The sequence below is a fragment of the Numida meleagris genome, chromosome 5 (assembly GCF_002078875.1).
Source record: "Numida meleagris isolate 19003 breed g44 Domestic line chromosome 5, NumMel1.0, whole genome shotgun sequence".
Taxonomy (NCBI): domain Eukaryota; kingdom Metazoa; phylum Chordata; class Aves; order Galliformes; family Numididae; genus Numida; species Numida meleagris.
Window position 1 is genome coordinate 63597131 of NC_034413.1, and position 22214 is coordinate 63619344.

Sequence of the window (22214 nt, forward strand, 5' to 3'; positions counted from 1 at the left end):
ATAAACATTCAGTACAGTCATGTGTATGTTTTCCATTTAAAAGTAAGGAATGATTAAATTTATTTATATTGATGTGTTCTATAAAGTTCAAATTCTTTAGATTCTTGAGCTGAATTTTCTTGTTAGTATTTTGTAATACTTCAGTGAGAACATCTCAGGACACCCTCACACAGCTTCAGACAAGCTGAGGGTGCAGTTAAGAATGTGAAAACATTCCATTACTTTTTAGGAAGAAAAAGAAATTATTAAAAATGCTAATTATTAAAAATTATTTAAAATCTTCAAGCATGAGTGATAGGAGTGATAGGTTGTCATTTGAGTAAGTAAGAAATTTACATCGCATATCAAAAACCTGTGAAACTACTTCAGAAGGATGTACTCTCTCACTAAAGGAGAAGTATGGTTCCATAATATTAAACCAAACAATGTATACGACTGGGCATCAAATAATTAGAAACCTTACAAATACTTCTAAATTTGTAAATGCACTCATATCACATTTCTGCTTGCTTTTTCTTGTGCCAGTTGTGTGATAGGCAGCTCTTCTTCACTGGTGTTTGCTTGAGTTATTGAGTAAACAGAGCTCTTTTCAACTGAATATAGTCCTTTTCACAAGGCAAACACATCACCACGTTAAAATATCCAGTCATTTAATAATTTCTGAGGCAAGATTTGTGAGGTAAAAGTTCTGTTTTCCATCTCATCCTTCTAGGTGACCATTTTTTGAACAGCTTTCTAGGACTATGCACCATTTCCCCAGAGGTCTTTCTGTGACAAGGAGAATAACTGTGGGGCAGGAGAAATCTCTTACCTGGAGACATGCATGGGGTTGCAGCAGCAAGCTGTGCAATCTAAGAGGACATTTGGATCTTGACTAACATATCAAGTATTACTTTAAAATAATATTTAAATAATATACAAATAATCCAGCCTTTGATCCTCCGTATTATAGTTTAGGATTTTGGTATTTGTATACCTCTCCCAAAGCTATATTGAATAGACACTGCTCTGATTCTGCCTTTTAACTTCTGAGTGTAATATTTTGACTTCAATTCCTTTGCTGCAAAACTTCTTGATTTTGAAGATTTTTAGTCAAAATAATTATCTGAATAAATTATTCACAGCAAAGCTGTGAAATAATTTCACAGTAAGTCAGAGAACAGAAATATACATTAAATTTCTTAGCTACATCTCAGAAATTATACAAGCCAGCAGGGACATTAAGGATTGATGAACATGTATACACTTAAAGTAAGGAGGCTGAGGCAGTAGTTACCTGCATGCCATGAGGCTGGATGTAGAGATAGTTCAGACATCTGAAGTGTTTCATCAGTAAATGTCAGTTCATTGGAACTTAAACTTTTGACAAATATGTATTGGTTTCAATGAAACTTCCAGTAGAGGAAATATCTCAGTTCCAACATTTCTGTAAAAAGGAGAGTGTGGTATCTACCTTTAACCCTGTCGCTGAAAACAATGATTCAGAAGAGTTGAGTAGAGGTAGAGAAAAAAAGATCTGAAAAAAGGGAGTGGCAGTCAGATTTCAAATTAAATAAAACAGGAATGAAGCCAGGAAGAGCAGGGACAGGCCAATCTCAACAAAGGGAAGTACCAAGAACAGAAGTCCCTGGAGTGATCTTTTTGGTTGGTATTGCTAGAATTTCATTGTTATTTTTACTGGTTTTTTTAAATGAAAGTAAACATGTAGAATGATATGAAAATCAATATCATTTAAAATTAAATGCATTTTCTACGTATTTGTTAGTATAGTTGTGTTCTGAACTGAAGCTAGAGCCCAATTCTGTGAGATTTTGTGCATAAACCTGAAGGTTGTCATCTCTGTACTGGAACACTTCTGTTATACCTAGAGAAGAGAGTCAAAGTGTTACTGTAATATTCAGTTATTCATACAATGAGACAACAGCAAAAATGGAAATTTATCCTAGAGCTCTTGAACTTTATTCTATTGCTTTTGTCAAGTAGAAAACCATCCTTTCTTCTCTGCCTTGCTTAATTTCAATGTTAGTACCTGCATCTGTGAGCTACCAAAACTCTATAACTCTGATGTATGAATGCAAGTAAGACTGGGGGAATGGTATTGCAAATCAGATCTGTTACAGGTCACTTCTTCATCAGTGATAAGGATCATCTTTTTGGCACTTGTTATTATATTTCTACAGTACACCATTCCTGCAATGGTTTTACACATTTTTATAGGCTGTACACGTTGGCAGTTGTTTATTGCTCTCATACACCTTCTGTGTGAACCCTTGGCTTTGTGATGATAAAGAATCATCCTGTGGTCACTCTGGACTCAAGTTGTATTTGGGAATAATACCACACATAATGTCATCAGCTTTCCACCTTGTCATAGCAGTAGCCACCTAGAAGTTGATATTCTGCAGGGTTAATTAATGCTAATTTTCACTCTCCGATTTTTTAACAATCTCATCTCTTGATGACACATCAATGTGTTGTGGACATTTATGAGATAATGTCTATATAGTGTTTCATATCAATAATATATTACAGAACAAAAGTTAATTAACTGGCAGTTGTGCTGTTTACATCTTTGTAACTAACAAGTTTTCAAGAAAAACATCCAAAGTGTAGAAATTTCTGAGGATAAAGATTATCTCTACTTCTATAATATCAAAATAAGAAACTTAACAAAAGCTATTAGTCCTACCTCTCATCATATTACTATTTGTTCTCTGTATGGAAGGAGAAAATAGTACTTCATGCAAGTTTCGTAGGAGAAATAGAGGTGTGACAGCCTGTCAAATTGAATGTTGGTAGGTTTCTACCATTTGAAAACTTTAAGGCCACCTTCAGCAGGTCATCTTTTCTAAGATCTTAGAGAGTCGTGCCATCACAAATTTCCTATTTGATATTACATGACTTCAAAGTCAACAATTTATTTAAAAGTCAACACTGTGTTCTGCTTTTGCAGAACTAAGGGGCTAGGTTAAGAATGTTTATAGTTGTGCTTCTGTTGCATTTTGGGGAAGTAATCTGCTCCCTTGGTTTTTATTTTTATTATTTGTCATTTTTCAATTAGAATTACCAGACATTTTAGCATTTTTTTCCTTTGGTTTGGTTTTCTTCTAGTTTCAGTTTGAGATTTTTAAAGAAAAAGAAGATGACTACTACTTTTAAGCACTTCCCCCTCTTGAGAAATGGCAGGAGAACTTTTCTCTTGTAGAATTGGCTTAATAATTGCAGTAGAACTGAGACTTACAGATGTAAAAAGGAATTCAGCATGTACTAGGGAAAGTTCAGAACTTCATAAAAAAAAAAAATTACAGAATTACTTTGGAGAGTCTTGGGTAACTCTCCAACATATACGTTCCAGTTTGATCACTCTTTGTGTTCCAGTAGACTGGAAAAAAAAAATTAAAGTTCTAGCTTCAGAGGTTTCACTGAGTACTTGTCTTCCTAAGATTTGCTCTTGATGTACACGCAGTGAAAATAAGGAGGTCTACAAATAATATAGCTAAACAGTTGCAGCAGATTCACTCATTTGTGAATTAGTTTTCTAAAAGCTAGACAACAGACTTCATTAATGACCACTGCAGGGAAGCTTGCACGTCAGAATATAAATTCTTCATGACCCTATTGTCAAAATCACTATATCCAAAATATGTGCTGTGGAAACTAGCTGATGTTTTGGAATTAAATGTTGTGAAATATACTTCTGTCAAAGAAGAGCAGAACTGGTGGATGGTGGAAGCATGAGGCAGATGTAACCAGTTATTACTGGTGCAAATTTAAAGGAAATACTGACAACAAAAGCTTGTAGAAAACTTCTTTTGCTTTACTGATAGAAAATTTTAACAACATTTTTAAACTTCTGTTTAACATACACAGATATTTTTTTCTCATTCATTCTCTCCTGTTGACGTCTGGTTGGATAGACCTTAGTGCTTCTCTGGACATTTTTTACTTATGCTTTAAAGATTTCTGTGTGCGTGGGTAGCAGCCTTTTGCGTTGTGGTGGATAATCTTTACTCAGAATTCACAAATGAAAACTCTCACTGACTATGTGATGCAATGTTTGTGCTGACTGCGTGGTCATTCTATTTTACCGCTGGTAATAGGAGGGTAAAACAATCCTGGATTTTGGACATAGATATTTGGATACATTTCCATGCACATTCATCCTCTCCCTCACCCACTCACCCCTTCACATTTACACACACCTGCACACATTCTTTGTACTTGATTAGATCAAGCAGAGAATTAATACATTCCCTACCTCTTAATTACTTTTGGGTAAGGTGCATTTCAGTTAGGTATTTAAGTCAATAGTCTCATGGAGCCCCGGGCTCCGGGTTTGCTGCTCGTTAGTTTGCACCCAAACAGCTCTCCCAGGGCTTGGGATTGACATGCAGTTTGTGTTCTGTGGTGAGTAAAGGGCAGCAAGTATTTGATGAATTTGCTCTTCCCAGAAGCAGAGATCAAATTAGAGCCACTCCTCAACTAGTCAGTTGTTCCTTGGGGAAACCCAGTCCAGCAAAGCCCTAGCTTACTCCCTGCCAATCCACGCAGAAGGCAGCAGTTCCGACAAATATATCTCTCACAGAGCTTTCTCTTCCTTTCTTCTCCTGTTTAGCTAAGCAAGGAAATTCACAACTGGCCCCTGAATATCTCATAATCACTGTAGCCACATTAGGCACTCACAAGGTAAGAAATGTGCCTGGCACCCAGCCCTGCAATCCCCGCAGGGCACAGAACAGTTACTGTGGGTGTGCACGGAGAAGAGTTTTTGCTTTAATGTCCATTTAATGAGCAAACATCAAATTAAATGAAGTCTCCCTTCCAGCTTGCTGCTCACACTTAATTATGGATTGTTTCTTCAATTTTCTTAATTTTCTTTTAACTTGCTCTAGTCTTTTGAAGTTTGTTGACATGCAAATAGTGGAATTCATCCTCTTTGAAGATTGGGGCTGCTCATTTTACCTTTTTTTTTTTTCCTACACATGAAGACAAACTTTAGTTATTTCGCTCTTAGTATTACGTGTATGTGCTGCTTATTATCAAGTCTTTTATCTTTTTTTCTATTTTTTTGTTGAAAAATAAGGAAACTGGAAAAGGATTTATCTTTCTCTATTAACTTTAAAACACAGAGTAAATTATTATTTGAAAAGTCTTTGAAAAACAGTATCCACAATCTGTTCTGTAATACAATTTATTTTCTTCTACTCTTCATGTGAACGTGTTTATTACAGCAAGGGTTCTGTCCACAGCATCTTAGCTGTTGTTTGTTGGAAACCCAAGTACTGAAGTACTTTCTTTGTGAAAAAAAAAAAAGTCATGGGCTTCAAAACAAACTGGAGAAAGACTAAGCCAGACTTTGTTCTAACTGGCTAGGGAAGTAAGGTCTTAGCTGAGCGTCTTCTAATCTTATACTTCAAAGCAGAGTAAGTTGTGGTTTATGTATCCATTAAAATGTGGGTAGCAAAGATTGTGTTTAAATCCCCCAAGCTCTGAAGACATGTCATCTGTGTTTAACTTTTTTTTGGAGAGGTGGGAACAGATGTGCTTTTCTTTGGCTGCATTTAATGTACTGCTTACAGGATGCATGTGGAGTACAATTGGAACTGGAGGTGCTCAAGGCCAGACTGGATGGGGCCCCAGGCAGCCTGATTTGGTGAGTGGCAACCAGCTCACAGCAGGGGGTTAGAACTGGATTGTCTGAGATCCCTTCCAAGCCAACTCATGTCATTCTATGATTCTTTGATTTTATGATTCTATGAATTAAGATTGGTCTGCATTTTTTTCCTCCTGATTGTTTAAAATGTTGCAAGTTATATCAGGTAAAAATAGTTTACTCTAGTTCTTTATATTTGACAGGTGAGGAGCAAAGCTGTCTGAATAAAATTATGAGGCATGTATGTGCTCTCGTCTCCTGCTGATGGGCTCTGGGTTGTTGTAGGCTGAGGTGTGCTAATTAATCCCAGCCAAAGATTTGTCCCCTCAATTAGCAGCCCCTTAGATATACTATCAGGATGACGCATGGTTGCCTTGTCGGAAATATCCAGGTTATGCAAGTTTTATGATTCTGACTCCGGAGGCCAGTTACAAAGTTATCTCAAGGAGAGGAGCCAGTCTGTTTTGCAGAGAAATGACTGCATGCAGAGCTTCAAGTCAAATCCCAACCAGGTAACCATGGCAGAAGGCTGGAGATGGAGTCTGAATAAAAGGACAAATGTGCTCCCAGCCAGGCATACTGCAAGTTCCACCCCTAAACTGTGTGTTTAAAAACATCATACACATGGCTCACAGACAGTACTGCTCAAATCTGGAGAGTTGTAGTAACTCTTTTGGTATATGTAGTTTCCTAGGGTGAAGTTGCAACACACCCTATCGTGTCTGGACAAGGGTTTAACATGACATGCCAAAAGGATGATCAGAAGTGTGTGCACTTCTTCCTTAGCAAAGGAGCTCAGACATTGAGCTGGGATATGATTTAATTGCAGCAATCTGCACGTCCAGTTTCTGTTCTTTGGATTCAGTTTTCTCCTAGGCATTTTTATTACTCTTGATTTCTGTCAGTGGCTTCACAGAAGTGTGAACATAGCCCTGGGGTATGATGCACATGCAGAAGCCTGTCTCTCCCTCTCGGTTATCCATCTTAAAAGACTGTGTCTGTCTAAAGTAACACCACAGAAACTGAAGACGTTAAACCATGGTGAAATTGGAGTAATGGAGCTGAGATTTCAGCTGAATCCCTGGAAGGAAGTCCGAGGCAATACTGCAGCCCTGGCTTCTCATACCTCCCCATCCCACGCTAACGGAGCAGGAGCTTGTGAATTCTTTCTCATTCCAAGCTTTGGCTGCCACAGAGAAACCAAAGCATAAGAACACTGAGATTAAGCTATATGCTTTAATACCTTCTTATCCTATCAACATGGTGCTTATATTTCCTGGGGAATTGAAGGATGATTTAAATTACACACTTTGAGTCCTTTTAGTGGTTGATAAGAAAATAGAGCTTTGGACTGATAGAGCCCAATTCTTCTCCCCGTTGTACCTTTGTAACCTGCATACGCTGGTAATGTAATGGAGGGAGCTACAGAGGCTCCAAGAGGTCTTTAATTTTAAAACAGATGGCAGGTATCCATTCACTAATAAACCATCCATAGCAGTTCTGTAAGAAAGGTAAAAGGCTGAAGGCATCTAATTTTGATCTTTTGTAATTTGTCCACCCTCTCGGTTCATGGAGTTAACAGTTGCTTGAAGTACGTCTGGGCATATGGTGAGCCATTGTAATAGTTGAGGCTTGTTGTTTATGTAAATTTCATTGTAATTGAGTACATAGTGAGAAATTTATGTCACTGTGATAGGACTAGGACCTTATTCTTGCACTTGTGTTCCATGGCAGTAGTTTCTTTTTTCAAGAAAACTCTCATAGATTTATTGCCTCTCTCTTCTCTGTGCAACCTTGCCTAATAAGACTGTTGCAGTGGTCGCAGCCTAGCAAATTAGCCTGTGAACTCTTTGTATCCTTGTCTGTCTATCTTAATCTCCCACAGATCAGCCCAGCAAGAAGACTAACTGTGAGCCTGTCTTTTTTTTTTTTTTTTTATTGTTGACTAATGTTAGTTTAGGTGGCAGACACTGACGGAATGCAGCAGAGGTTTATGCATTCACATTGCATCACACTGCTTTCTTTTTGTTCCTTGGAGTAACCGTTGTTGTCTCTAAAATTAAAAGTTACTATGTGCATGTGTGTCACCTATCTATGAAGTGTCTATAACTTTGCAGATTGGAGTAATTTAATTGTCCCATGGCAAAAATTGCCTTTTGCTTACTTCCATTTTATATCCACAGTTTGATAGAGGCAAAAGAGAATTGATGTGTTTAGAACCAAAACAGTGATAAATATTGGCAGTAAGGTGATTTACTGGCTACCTACTGAGTTTTTAATTGATCTACAGGAGCTTTATGTACTTACAGCTTAGTCTTGAACTTCGATGGTATATGGAGGTTTATGGCCTCTCCCTTTTCAGTATCAGCCTTGCACTTGCTGTGTGGTGCATAAAATAAAGTGTCACCTCTGCAAATGACTCAGACATGTGGGCTTTATTAAAGATTCAGATGTCTGAACTTCATATGCATATCAGTTTGTGCCTTCTTGAATTGAAACAAACTCCCAGTGTCTCCTTTCTTTTGTATGTAAGTGCTATGAGATCTCTCTCCTAGTTTGCATGCACGATTTGTACTAGACTTAAAAGACTCAATACAACCTCACGGCAAGCAGATCGATCTCTTTTTAAAATTATGTATTCCATTATTTTCTGGAGTTATAAACTGTGTCCTACAGTTTTGTTTACCTCTGACAGCAGTATTTTAGCTATAGACTTTCAAACTTTATTTTGGTACTTACTGCCCATGCAGGCAGCATGCTTTTCTAACAATTGTTTGCACCCCTTAAAGACTTCTGTACTAGAGGTAAGGTTATATCCAGAATAATTTTTCTTTCAGACTAACAGAAGGAGAATGGATGTATTCTGCTGTAGACAATGTCCTGGTGTTGAAAAAATTGGAACTCAGCTCCTGAGCATGTCATACATTTAGTGATGGTGGTAGGCGTCTTCTAGGGCATGTTTTTTAGTATCTAAAGCATCAAGTGAGCATTCATTGGCATTTCTAAAAGCATCAAGTGATTGGCTTCCATGGGATTTTTCAGAGTTCCTGTAAAAAGCACATCTCCGAGCCCAGCAAGGCTCCTAGGGGATCCTTTCTGCCCTTCTTCCTCTGCTCTGCTAGGAACATAGGGCATCTTGGGCATCCTTGGAGGTTCAGGTGAAACTCTTAAATAACAGAGTTATTGGAGTTGTTGGAACAGGACCAGAGGAGGGCCACGAAGATGATCAGAGGGCTGGAGCACCTCCCTTAAGAAGGCAGGCTGAGAGAGCTCAGTTTCTTCAGCCTGGAGAAGAGAAGGCTCCTAGAAGACCTTATGGCGGCCTTCCAATACCTGAAGGGGGCCTAGAGGAAAGCTGGGGAGGGACTGTTTATAAGGGCAAGTAGTGACAGGATGAGGGGAAATGGTTTCAAACTGGAAGAGGGTAGATTTAGACTAGATATTAAAAAGACATTATTTGCTGTGAAGGTGGTGAGATGCTGGAACATGCTGCCCAGAAAGGTTGTGAATATCCTCTCCCTGGAAGCATTCACAGCCAGGCTGGATGGGACTTTGAGCAACCTGATCTAGAGAGAGGTGTCCCTGCCTATAGCAGGGGGATTGGAACTAGATGATCTTAAAGGTCCCTTCCAACCCAAACCATTCTATGATTCATTCTATGATTCTAACAAAAGTGAAGACAAACAGAGAGATCTATGGCGATCCCAGAAACTACAGTAAAGTTTCCTTTTTCAGTCAAACTCAAGGTAAAATTGTGCCCAGATTATCACTTGAGCCAACTGCTGGCCATTTCCACTGTGAGCTCTGAATGACAAAGTAGTGATCCATAGCGACATATTGTGAAGACATCCAGGTGATAGGGTCATAAATTAAGTAAAAAAAAAGACTTCTGACACCGTTTTTCTATACAGTGTCTGATTCCCTCATGATTTAAGCTAGCATAACAGGTGAAAAGTTTTCATTGTTTTCCTTCACTAACTTTGTCACTCTTAGACTGCTAATAATAAAAACAAAACTAACTTAAAAAAATCATTTTTATGTTAAATAATTACAGTAGGAACAAACAATCTATTACCTTAAGGAGTTTGTAAGTAACTACCTTAACTTCAGCCAAGAAGAGGAAGGTATATTGATGTACAGGGCAAACAGAATGGTACTCTGGGTTCCTGATGATCTTGCAGTGACTGGAAATTCCTTGCACTTGACTTATGGCAGCTCATGTTCAGTTTGTGTGTTTTACATCTGACTATGCTGTCAGGTACACTGAAGCTGTGGCTGAAATAAGATGCCCAAGAAGCCATTCAGCCAAGACGTACCATCTGCTTCCTGATGACTGACAACAGAGAGAGTCTCTTGCATTCCTGCCAGCAGTGTTCTTCCTTTCAAATAACACTGTGCAGAGCCAGAATCATTCTGTGCCATGTCATTAAAGCTGAGAAAGACTCAGACTTTCTGTTTTACTTGCAATTTTATGATTTTTAATCTTTTTCCTTTGGCTCTCACAAATTTGGACAACACAAGTATTTCTTTCACTTTTTTATATAAAAGTACTGAACAAACTCCTTTGTTTAAGGAAATAGTAGTATTTTGAAAAGTAATCTTAATTGAAAAATTAGTTTGTATGTTGATGTAATCACAATGTTTATTCTTATCCTAAATAATGTTTCTGGACAATCGCTATGGATTTTTTTTATTTTATTTTAGTGGCCTATTTATGCAAAATATTTAAATGAAAATATTTACTTAGCTCTCACTGGTACTATTGAGTACGTCCACTTCAGTCCAGTGGTGAAGCACAGTGTATATTTTTTGCAAATGAAGTGTCAATTGGTCAAAAATAGTAGATTAAGCTGTACTAGATTCTACCAATTTTTAAGTAAAAAAACTAAGTTAGAATAACTTCTGCTTGCAGAAAGCATTTAACTTCTGTCAGTCTCCAGTTTCTCAAGAAAGATGCTGCCCTGGTAGAACCCATATCAGATTTCTGAAAAACAGTAGTACATGACTAGTCTTAAACAATATGAGCTTAATGAGGGGCTACAGAAACACCCTACTTCCTGGACCAGCACTTGCTTAAGAAACTGGTGACATTCATTGAAATGAATTGCAAATAGTGCATTGTTCAACTGTGGCTGAGGAAAATTAAACTGCAAGCTGCCACCATAGAGGTGGTATTGCTCATTCTGTGTCCTTTCTGCCCTCTGTGCCTGTTTGCATGCTCCCACCTCTTCCCTTGCACCAGGACTGGGTCTTGTGTCACCTGCTGAGCAAGTTTCTATCTCTAACCAAGCAAAAAACCAATTGATATACTTTTTTTCTTGGTTAGTTTAGTGTAAATCACAAAATCTCTTTAACAGGGTGAGAAGTTGACTGCAAATGCCATCTCTTTGTCTCTGTTCCTTCCCCCCTCCTCAGCTGTGCTAGCACAGACGTGTTTATGTCCATGTTTTGAACCACCTCAGGGGATTGGTACCAGTTAAAAATAACCTAGTCAAAACTGGTTGTTACAATTCTGGATCAGTTGTCCTCATGGTGTCAAAAACAATTGCACTGGGATGCCTGAAGGCAAAATGTCAGCAGCAGCTGAGTGGTCGGTAGAGAGCAGGGAGAAAAGAGCATGGGCCACTTAGGCTGCCAGGGCTGCTGCAACAAATGGATGTCAAATCTGCTCACACATCCACACATAGCTGGTACAGATTCACATCCTAGCTCAGGGTGCAGTTTTCTCCCAGTGTACATGAAACCTTAGCTACTGTGATAATAAAGTTTCACTGATGAAGCTGTTGCAAAGCACTGGAAAGGCTCTGCCATTGCTTAGTGCATCTGCAGTAAGAAGCACAAAGGAGGCCATGTTAATATACCACTATGTGCTCTGTTCAGTCGGATTTAGTTATTCTTCCATTTAGGACATATCTTGGCACTGCAAGGAGCTAAAACATGGACTTAAATAGAGAGACACAAACTATATTATATGAAACAAACTAGGTAGAATACCACATCTAGCTTGTTTTTTTGTTTGTTTTTTTTTTTTGTTTTTTTTTGCAGTGCATTTTATGTCTAATAAACTGTCATGTATTTTGAACAGTACAGTATTTTCAGCCTGAAAACTCTGTATATGTGCCTGTATAGATGATCATAGGGAGCCCTACAATGAATGCATAAAACCACATGCAGAAGGCAATCTGGATTTAGAGCTATCAGGAGTATAGAAGTGATGCTAATAAGAAGCTCTGAGCACTGGCAGCATCTCTGGTTGCTCACTGAATCTCTATCATTTAAGGTTGTTTGGGTTTTTTTTAATCAGAAATGTCTTCTATCCCATCAGTAGATGCAGACAAGACACATTGCTCAGCGCCATCAGCAAGATGAAAGAAAGCTGGCAGACAGACTCATGTCTAAGATTTTCATGCCTTACAAGGTGTGTATATTACTTTAGCACGTATTTTTTATCTTCTGCCTTTTTTCTCTTTCAGTTTCATATTTGATAATTCTGCTCCCTGAGACTTGTTCAAAACTGCTGGTGATATTAAGTGATTCTTACATTATACATTTGAGCTGGTCTTTGCTTTGCTTGTACAGTTACGTTAGCATCTGTCCCTCCGACATGCAATGCTGGGAGATGTTATGCATATCAGCTGCATCATTTGCAAGTTCATCCTAACGAAATTTGGCTACAGTGCTGAAAGTTCCTCCAGATTAAATGAATATACCACATGTTTTTGATAGTTCGGATGGCAGCCTAACATCTCCCATGGCTTAAAATTGTACGCACCATTAGATTTACAAAATATGAAAGTGTAACATATGCCAGCAGCTACTGTCCTTCAGGCTTCCACATTATTTTTCCACTTTCCTTGAAATGCAAACAAAGCACAAGCCTTGAAAGATCAATGATGCATAGATACGGTTTGTCAGCTACTTAAGAAACAAAACCAAAACTTCAGTGGTATTTTGCTCTTAAAAGAAAATCCTGTTGTATCTTTTTTTAAGGGAATGGGAGGAATTACAAATGGAAAAGTTTGGACACCAGTGCCTGGCATTTGTGCAACATTCAGAGCAGGAGCTGAAAGGCTCTTGGGTACTTGTCCTATTTGGTGTCTCTTCATACTCTTATTGGTCTTTCCACTCTCATGTGAAATGTTTGTCTAATTAAGTAACCCAAATTATATTTTATAAGTGAAGTTCTTCCAAGAGCCAGCGACCAGGCAGCATCATCTTCAGTTCAGAGTTGGAATATGAAGCCATACAATAAGGACAGTACAACTGTAAATCTTTAATATAATATATAATCCTAGTAAATCTTCTTCTAGGGTCCAGAGCTCACAAATTTATCATCATGACTATCATAAAGAATAGAGTGGAAAAAGAAGTACGCTATTGTGTAGGAATATTCTCAAGGCAAGAGGGGCACATGCAGTAGAGTACTAATCTGATGTGGCTCAGTTTAGATGTTCTTTTACTGTAGCACTTTCCATGTCTACCATTGCTCCCATTCCCTTTGTATTATTAAGAAATTTTTACAAATATTAATATCTACTCTTCCATTTTTCTTTGAGATGTGGCAAAAAAATCCCCTCTTCACTTCTGCTATGCAAATCATTGTGCAAATAGCATACAAAAACTGTAAAGATGTATTTCTGTGGTTTAAGCAAAACATTAGTAAAGTAATCATAAATCTCAGGGAAAGGTGTCAGTGGGCAGAATACTGAGGTGGAGTAAAGAACCCGTCTCCATTCACACCAAAGGAATTGTGCTGAGAGGCATCATCCACAGGTAGTGGGACCTGAGTGTGTACACCAGATGTATTCTACAACAAGGAAACAAAAATCAGCCTGCAAAAGACGCCCTCCTCTATAGGCATGTGCACTGGGGAAAGTAGCTATAAATAATAAATCTTCAGCTCTGAGACTGATGCATTTCACTTTTCTGTAAACTGGAATATTTCAATTTATTTCTTGAAAACCTCAATTTTCCCTCCCCCATGTGCTTTGCCTTTGAGGAAGGCTCATAAATATTTCCTTATTATACCTCTCTTTCTTAAGGTGGTTCGTGTGAAGGGCTTGGAGGAATGTGTTTATTCACCATGAATCCTTTCTCTCATCTATTTTGTTCTTTTGGCAACACAGACGTTTTTAAATTCTGTTTGTTCTTTAATTTCTTTTTCTTGTTCCTTGCTTATGTTCAGCATTTCACCCATGAGCTGTCTGTTGAAGCTGTATCCTCAGAACCCTGGGAATGTAGGTCTCTCATATCATCTCCTGTTAAATCGTTACATGTTTGTTTGCATTCTGACATTAATTTTACATGTCCATTTTCTTATTCCTGACTATTATTACGGAAGAATTTTTCAAGGATTATCAGTCTACTAATTTTTTTTATGTTCAAGATGTTTGAGAAGCAGCAGCATTTCTTGTGCATCACTCTTCAGGTATTTGACTGTTAGAAAACATTTAAGCTCTGATCAAAAAATGTCTTTTTTTTTAATCCAGTAAAATTCAGTTTCTTTTGAATTATAAAAGGGTTCCAAATGTTGATTTTCCCATTATTATCTGTTTACTTCGTTTCTCAGTAACTCATCAAAAGCCTAGTCAACAGTAGGTTCTCTGTTCCACCCTCACAGACTTGGGCCCAGGCTGAGACCAGAGAACATGTCCTACTGCGATCTGTCCATGATTTTGCCTGCTTTGTGTTTGACTCTGGCTTGGAGCTCAGGCTCCAGCCCAGCTCAGCACTCTCCTGTCCAAAGGCAGCTGGGAGCAGCAGGCTGCAGGCTGGCCAAGACATGGCAGCTTCCACAGTTATCTCACCTCAGCCAAAAACAGCACCAGATTGTGAATTGTCCTGCTGTGCTCTGCTAGTGAAAAGGGCTAAATTGTTTGTGGATACGTTATGGCAAATGTATGGCTGCAGGCAAGGTGAGGGAAGAACATGCTGATGGTCTCAGCAAGCAGACATCAATTAATGCTCCTTCCTCTTAGAAACACAGTGACAGAGAAACATTGGTGAAATTCAGGTTGAATCTGGACAAAAGTGCTGAGTCTATGGCTGCTCCTATGGACATCACAGTTCTGAAGATACCAGGTGCCCATTCTGGAGCAGCAGAGCACTGCGATCTCTCAGAGGTGGCAGGAGCCATTTCTGTGCTTGAGCACACACTGCTCTGCCTCCTTCCCTTCTTGCCCTCATTGGTTTGAATCATCTTCCCAAACAGAAATGTGCTTTATTTTTAACAGTCATAAGTAACAATTAGGATTTATCTTCTTTTAGCAATACAGCAATATTGTCAAGAATGGGTCATTGTATTCATAGCATTACAGCCTAAATAAAATGTAAAGTTACTAAAAAATATAGAAGCCCTTTACAAGTACCCCTATTCTATTAAGCAAATTGGAAATATTTGCATCTACTGGTTTTCCAAAGGACTGTCATGAACAAGAATTAAGAGAACTGATTCTTGGGCTTTAAAAATTTTGCAAAGCAGTGTTTTTGCAAACAGATGACTTAATGCAGTTGCCTCTGGTAACAGAACAATGTGGTTCTATTTAGTAATTATGAATAGTAGTAACTCTTGTAGATAAAGAGAGATGCCTTCCCCAAATGACCAAATTCTCTCTCAGCATCCTTCTGAAATAATTTCCGGCACTGTTAATATTTTTTTGCTCCAGTTACAAGAGGTAGAGTAATCCAAAGCTCCCTGCAGCCTGCGGAAAGATCCAGACTCACTGGAGCAGGAATAACTTCCTGAATAGTTTAGCAATGGGTGTGCAAAAAAAACTTTTTTGTTTTATTCTCAGACCTCACAAAATATTCTTCTATTTCCTGTTGGCATTTGTTTCTCTAAAGTCCAAACATCCCATCTGTACACATATTACCATTCAGATTTCTCTTTTTTTTCCCTCCAGCTGCACTGAGAGACTTTCCAATTTCTTGCTGCAAGTTAGCATCGCTCCAGATTTCACTTTGTTCTCAACATCCCTTTATCATTTTAAATTACAAAAAAATGTTTTCACATCACATTTTTTATTAGGCAACAGTATCTACAAATTTAAGGCAGCTGTATTGTCACAATAATTGTATATAGGTAAAGGAAGCAAGTATCTACCTTCTTCTTTGGGAAAAGGACAGAAGAAATACAGAATGGAAGGAAAATTCACAAGACTCAAATTGTTTTAAAAACCCAAATCACCTTATAGCAATATTTTTTCTGGATAACATTTTTGTGTTTGTAAGTTAGTATGATATTAATGTGTGACTTCGCTTCATCTTAATATTTCTCCTCCCTCTAAATTAAAAATGATACTAGATGCAGAGCATGTATTGCTCCAGACAGTAGCTGCATGGAAAACTTAACACAGTTTCAGAGCTGCAAGCTTATCTGCTTAAGGACATTACTAAGGAACCAGATGGAGGATAGTTTCCCGAAGCTAACCATCTGGGCCATGCAATGATACACTCTGCCCTAAGCATTACTCAGGGAATTGACTTCATAATGGAAAAAAAAGCAGAGAAAAAAGGACAAGTGGAGAAAGAAATTACATAGTATTTTATATTACAAAACTTGAAGCCAAAAAGGCACCATTTTGGATCGTACTGCAGTATTCTCATTTTTGTGTTATAGTCTGTGGGAAAAAGGGAAGAGAAAATGAGAGTTTAATGGTTAATATAATATCATAGTGAGCTATGTTGGAAATTAGAGATGGTATACTTTTTTTAGTGGAGTTTTGATTGAATTATTGGAAGTCAAGATACAACTGAATAGTGCAATGCTTTCTGATGGAGCTGCTGGTTTGTTTTTTTTTTTTACACAGATTTGTTATTTTGAGTCTGCTGGGTTATTTTCTGGAGTTCTGCACTTCATGGATTCCAGCCAGGTCTGTGTCCCCAGCTGAGAACTCCAGCAGTTTGCAGAGAAAGGTAAGAAATACAGCACGTTCCATTAGGTTTGTGGAGAACACCAAATGCCTGTCAACCAGATGAGGTCAAAGAAAACTCAAGTGAGTGGGTTTTCTGAACATTTCAATTGTATGAGCCTAGCGTGAAATCAGTTGGTGAAATATTTCAGGTGTCATCCAACGGTAGTCCTGGGACCAGAAGATCTAACAAAAGTTCTTTTTCTTTGATGTTCATGAGGATCTACAACCTATCTTATTGGATGCAATCTTTAGCTGAAGTTTTCTATGAAGTTAAGACATTTGGTTTTGTTGTTGCTGTTTCTCCTGCTATGGTGATTCTTCAGCATCTCAGAGTGTCAGCTTTTGCTATGGGCTTTTCTCTGCCAGTGCAGTTATGGGATATTTTCCCACTAGCTATTCAATTGCTTTTGCCTAGCTTGTAGGATCTTTTTGGAGACATTTTTTCCCTTTGTCACTTTTTGAATGAAAATTGCTGGGAATTTTTTTTTTTTCCGTAGAAAATTTGGCTAATACAGTAGATTAAAATGAACACTTAATGCAATAAACCTGATTCACTTTGAAGTCCTACCACATTTTGCAAAACTCATACAATGCAGGTTAGCTCTAATCCACTCTGCTATAGCATGAGTCTTCATAATAAGCTACTGAATATCATTGAGAAAATGTCATCAGCCTCCATCGAATGTTAGGATCTTGATCTTATCTAGGACTTCCAACTGTAGCTCACTTTTTCGTGTGTGTGACAGATTTAGAATAGTATTAAAGTGTTATAAAAACCCAGAGAGCAGCCTATTCAGCACATTTTTAGATGGGATCCTTAGAAAGAAATAAAATGTTTTTAAATTTTCATGCCCTTTATCTAGCTAGAGCTGTCGATTGTTCTTGATATATTTATGTTACAGCTGTTCTGTAAAGAGAGACAAAATGCTCTGTAATGGTTTAAAAAAGTCCCATGACATTTTTCTTCAGCCTGGCACTGTTTATGTGTCTTCTTGTCTCCTAATTGCATCTGGATGTCCAGAAGAAAATAACACAGGGAGAACTGGATGTCAGGTAATTATCAGTATGAAAATGATTTTTTTTTTTAATTTCCCTGAAGAAAATCTATATGGGAAAATCAGTAGTGATACTTCTTTGTTAGTGAATGTCACTGCTGTAAAACTGGCGCTTTGGTTAATGTTGAGATTGGAGTCAGGTGTTAATGGCATGAAATAACTTACACAGGAACATATCACAAACCCGGATGCTTTTCTGGCTCTTAAATTATTTTCATATTAGAGTACAACCAAGAGAAATAATACTGAAAACACTTGCAGAACATGTCCTCTTCCACCTGTTGCTCCTTTTCTTCATCACCATTGCACAGAAGAACTTTTGGTTTAGCAATTGGGCTGAGAGGACTGTGTCCCTTAAACACCTGTCATTTAGAGGCCTCTAGAATATACCATGGAAAGCAGACAAAATCTGAAGACAGGCCAGCATTGAAATAGAATTTGAAAGTGAAGAAACAAAGAGACTTTCCCTTGCTCACCTGAGAAGTTCCTGGTGTTTCAGAGCTTAGAAACTCACTCAGGAGTTTAACTTTGTAATCTTGCTTTGGTTGTGATCAAAACTTTCCTCCAAAAGCCTCCATGCAGGCTGGAATCCCACACAAGAAATGAAGCCAAAAAGCTGTCTGAAGCACAGAAGAGGATAGTTACTACTATCTATAAAAAAAAATATTTAAAAAATAAAATGAAAAATGTGACTTTTATAAAAAAAAAAATAATAAAAAAATTATCTTGGTAACTATAATATGTGCCTTGCAGGAAATGGGGAGTTAATGTGAAGAAACAGATCACTGCTTTGCAAAATATATGCTCTTTCTGATTATTAGTACAACATTTTCTTCTGGAATTTATTGATCCTTTGGAAATTTGCGCACATAAGAAGTGCTGGGAAAAGAGCATTGCTTTCTTTGGGCTGCTGTTCTCCTCAGCCATATGAAGTGCAGACTTCTCATTGATATCTCTGGTGTTCCTCATCAGCTGGCAGTCAGTCTGGTGGTCATCAATCAATGAGCTCTGTTCCATAATGAGCAAAAGGTACAGATCTCAATTTATAATTTAGAAAACATAAAACCATGAAAAGTGCAAGGAAAATTACTCTAAGAGGAAAGCTGTTATGTTGCAAAGAGAAACAGAAATCTACCCTAAACAAGGAGAAACATCTGCCCTTCCATTTCTTATGTGCAAGCCTTGAGCCAAAAAGGATGAAGCAGTGCTAGCAGCTGCTCTGGGGCTCCTGAAGGAAGCACTGAGAAGTTGCCTTTATGTCTGAAAAGGTATTATTTCCAGTAGCTCTTCCCTGGAGCTTTATTTGTCCAACAGTCTGTTCCACTCCTGTAACTCTGACTCTGTGTTGTTCTATCCACATTGTACACAAGTTATAGCTCAGAAAACACATGCAGAAAACATTATTTTAAAAGCAATATTGAAAACTATTTGTGCTGTGACATCGAGCTACATTAGAATCTGCCCAATATAACTGTCTGCAGAAGCCACTTTGCAGATCTTCAGTGCAGACATGTGCGCTTTGGCCCAACTTGAATTGATCTTGCAGAGCTGGTTACTGTAGCACTGGTTCTTTGGGAGTACAGTTGGATGGCAGTTTCATCCAATAAAGGGTGAGAGAGAGAAACTAAAAGGGCAGTAAAAGATGCAAATAAGACAGTGCCATATATAAATATTTTTTCTAAAAGACCAGACAGGGTGTTGAGGAATTCCTACGTAAATGTACTTGGTTGTCCTTTTGTTTGCCCACTTCTGAAAACTGTGCTTTTACTGATACAAATAAGTCTGTGTAAGGGACAGTTCATGGTTCCATGCCTTGAGCAATATCTCACAGATGGCATCTTAAGAGAAGGCAATAGACCTTTGCTGATACTGGCTGACCCTGCCATACCATGAAAAAGAGCATGCAAAAATTCTGCCTGCTCCACGCATCTCCTCACCCTCTACAAGAAGATATGTGAGGATGCCCCAAGGGGCCAAACCCTACAGTAAGAAATATGAGTTCCAAAGCCAGCACAGCTCTTATTATCTCTCTCACTTTTTCACTTGGTTCTTCTTCTTATTTTTTTTAATGCAGTTCTGTAGCTGCAATCAGGCAGAGTCTTTCAGTTAAGAAATAAATTCACTCAGATTTTTTTCTTTTTGTGCGTAGTGGGACAAACTTTCTCAAGAAGCATTTTGAATTGCCTTGTTGCCATTCATGAATCTTCTGAAATGTCTGCCGAATGCCTGACACTGAAGTGATATAAGACCTGCATTAGAAGAGCTTCATCTGAGTGTAATATGCTGCCCTGGGAGGGTGAGTGCTCAATGAGGTAAGCTCAATTTGTTCAGAGGGTCCTTTTCCACTAATGGGAAGTGGCATGAAATACTAAATCATCATTAAATAGTCTAAGATTTGAATCTGTTCATAGAATTGCATCTAGAGTAATTAAGTTGCTGTATGTGCGTGTCTCTAATTGTCTTATTACAGTATTCCCCTGGCTCTGAAAAGTGAGAAAAATAACAAGCTTTTTTAAAAGAAAGAATTAATAGTAATTTGAATCAAGAAGCCTAAAGCCTGCCAAACATATACTGTGTAGCAGGGATAGGTTTATTTTTTCAGACAAGTGTAATTGTACTATGAAAGAAAAGAAGGGAAAGAAAAGAAGGGAAAAAAAAAAAAGGATAAAGAGAAAAAGAAGGAAAGGAAAATAGGAGAGAAAAAAGTAAAAAATCTTAACGTTCCATCCAGGAGTTTCGTGGTTTTATTTTTACAAAAAGTGTAGGATGCATGATCAGACTTTGTCTTAAAATAGACACAGAATCATAGAAGCACATAATGGTTTGGATTGGAAGGGATCTTGAAGACTATTTAGTTCCAGCCCCCTGCCATGGACAGGAACACCAACCACTATACCAGGTTGCTCAAAGTCCCATCCAGTCTAGCCTTAAAACTAAATACCTGGGATTTGTGGACACTTCAAACAAGATTGATATTAGATGATTTTATAGTCCTGAACCAAACATCCAGTGGAACTTAATGACCTGCATTTAATTGTAATTTCTCTAAATGAACTACACAGCTAAACTGGGAAACTTATTGCCACATAACCCTGTATGTAAGAAATGTAAGTTTAGCTGTATTGAAAAAGTGATAAGGCATGTTCATAGGGGGAAAATTATTCCCTGGAAGACTGTTAAATATAAATTACCTTGGGCTCAAATTTGAGTCACAAACCTATGGAACTGAGAGAAAACATGATGGTGGAGGCCCTGTCCTTGGAGACATTCAAGGTCAAACTAGACTAGGCTCTGAGCACCTGATGGATCTGTAGGTGTCCCTGTCCATTGTAGGGGAGTTGGACCAAGTAGTTTTTAAAAGTCTCTTTCAACTCAAACCATTCTGTGATTCTGTGACATGGGAAAAACACAATTATGTGTTGGCAGAGTTCTGATCCTCTTCCTTTAGCCCTCCACCTTTAGCACCTGTTTTGGATACGAAACTGAGCTAAAGGTCAGGACACTGCTGGTTGAACGTGGTGCCAATAAAGCACCAGAAAATATTATTATGCCACGTAGAATTCACTAATGATAGGTTTCGTCAGATTTAATTCCCCTTAACTCTAAAGCAAAATTCACCCCTTTTCTTTCAGTGTTCTATAGCTGTGTGTTTTCTGTTTTATTTTTTTTTTCCCCCTGAATCTCCATCTTATGCTGTTTGGTACTGTTTTATTATTTCATCACTTTACACTCACCTTCTTTACCTTGGTTTGGCTGGTAAGATTCCTCAAATAGGAGTGAACATATAAAAATTGTAGTGTGAACACTTATCTTTTATTCTCAGACAAATTATTCACCACAAGTTAGAGTGTACTTCAGAATTGCTACACATAAAACAATGGCACTTTTATTTTCTTGTGATTAGAATAGTTCACCTTGCATGTGACCTCAGGAAAACAGGCTTTTTCATGCATGCTATTTTAGCTCACTGAGATTTCAAAGATCTCTTTCAAACACATATCACAACAAGGCTTCTTTTAGCACATTGACTCTTTGTTTTTCTCTTCCATCACTGAGTTTAAAATGCTGATGAGGGCTAGCAGACAAGGAGGCAATGCCATTATATTGGGCTTGAGGAGAAGAAGACTTTGAAGGAATGTGAAATGAGTAAAGAAAAACTTGGCTGAAATTCAGTAGTACTCAGAGGAAGTAGGACATGACTAAGATTTTCAGACACCAACAGCAAGACCACAATTAAGTTTCAGCCTTCAAAAACAAGTAAAAAGTTCAAAGCCAGATTGCAGAATCTGTATTTCTGTTGATGAGCTCATACTGATCATAGGGTAAGCTCCATTCACCTCTGTGAGGCTGCTCAATCAGACGTAAATCTGTGCTCTCTCCCTGGTTACCCAGCAGGTACATATCCTTCAGGGACTGGCACAGGGGTGCCAGCAACATAAACAGGTGTTTACTCTTCCTCTTGCATTACTTGCACAAGTGAGTATTAAACAACATGAGTGAGAAAGGCAGCTTCAGAAGGCAAGCAACCTCCAAGTCCTCAGGATTGGAGACAAAACATGTATAAAGCAAAGGATATTTTTTTTTGGTGATCTT

At 38.1% G+C, this 22214-nt stretch overlaps 1 long non-coding RNA gene across 5 annotated transcripts in view; it reads left to right on the plus strand.

Annotated features, from left to right (window-relative positions):
• Positions 1–22214, plus strand: part of LOC110400375 — a 104908-nt gene that overhangs the window by 42128 nt on the left and 40566 nt on the right. For 4 of the 5 annotated variants that reach the window (XR_002439771.1, XR_002439775.1, XR_002439774.1 and 1 more), the window contains exons 5-8: positions 11979–12071; positions 16462–16567; positions 17536–17619; positions 19771–19933. This is a non-coding gene — a long non-coding RNA (uncharacterized LOC110400375). The remainder of the gene's footprint in view (positions 1–11978; positions 12072–16461; positions 16568–17535; positions 17620–19770; positions 19934–22214) is intronic. The other variant, XR_002439773.1, reaches the window with a different exon arrangement.